The sequence below is a fragment of the Anneissia japonica genome, unplaced genomic scaffold (assembly GCF_011630105.1).
Source record: "Anneissia japonica isolate Jap-2015-1 unplaced genomic scaffold, ASM1163010v1 scaffold288284_len1145801_cov181, whole genome shotgun sequence".
NCBI lineage: Eukaryota > Metazoa > Echinodermata > Crinoidea > Comatulida > Comatulidae > Anneissia > Anneissia japonica.
Genome location: NW_022712730.1, coordinates 1,028,409 through 1,029,529, shown reverse-complemented (window position 1 = coordinate 1,029,529; position 1,121 = coordinate 1,028,409).

Sequence of the window (1,121 nt, the reverse complement as noted above, 5' to 3'; positions counted from 1 at the left end):
CAGTGTTAAAATTTTAAAGCTTATTCTTCAGCCAATACAAATTCTTTCCTGGGATCACTCAAAATGAATACTTCTAAACATGTAAATATGCATCAGTCCACGTTATACATAGGCATAATAGAACACATAGGCCTAAGCGTGATTAAAAAAATCTTAAATCCATACATAAATCTCAGGCCAGGTCTTTTAAGATAGAAATCCGATACTGTGGTTCAATTTCGTTTTTATCCTTTTGCAAGATTCTTTAAATGTTTGTTTAATAATACTACTACTAATAGTAATAATAATAATAACAATGATGATGATGACAATAGGAATAATTGATATTAATATTAATAACAATAAAAAGTGAAGAAAATTGTGTTAAATGCGAAAAAAAAGCTATGATTTGTTGATCATACTATAGTATATATAGTTAAAGCTTAGTAAGCTATAATTAGGCCTAAGTTGTCCTGGATATTAAGTAGATTCCTGATAAAAGATCATGAGAAATTTGTTGGCGTTTCATTTTCATTTTGACTAATGGTAATGTGATGATGATGAATTTTACTATATAAAAGTGTCATTTCCGGCCATCTCGAGAGGTACTATTTCCTCAAATTTTCTCACCTCAGCCCCAGCCATGGTGGGGCTGAGGTGGTTGTAAAATCAAGTTTTTGAAGTAGGCCTATGTAAAGTACATACTCAAAGACAATGTTTTTAAGTTTTGTTTTCTATGGTATACACACACACATTAATAAGATCTCTATGGTTGTCAAAAATCCCTGATGAAAGATCATGAGAATTTTTTTTGGCGCTTCATTTTGACTAATGGTGATGTGATGATGATGAATTTTATTAAAAGTGTAATTTCTAGCCATCTAGAGGTACTATTTCCTCAAATTTTCTCACCTCAGCCCCAGCCATTGTGGGGCGGAGGTGGGTGTCGACTCACAAAATGCCCTCCCCCTCCACCTTTCAAAACAGATCTGTGCCCTTCCCTGGGTATGATATTAAACTCCATCGAGTCGGCTCCTAATGTATGTCTTAGTGATTGCTGTTTGTTTTTAGGATGTGATCTGGTTTTTCATGTCCATTTTTCGTGATTATGACTATTCTGGATAAAGAATGTTTTGAGCAGA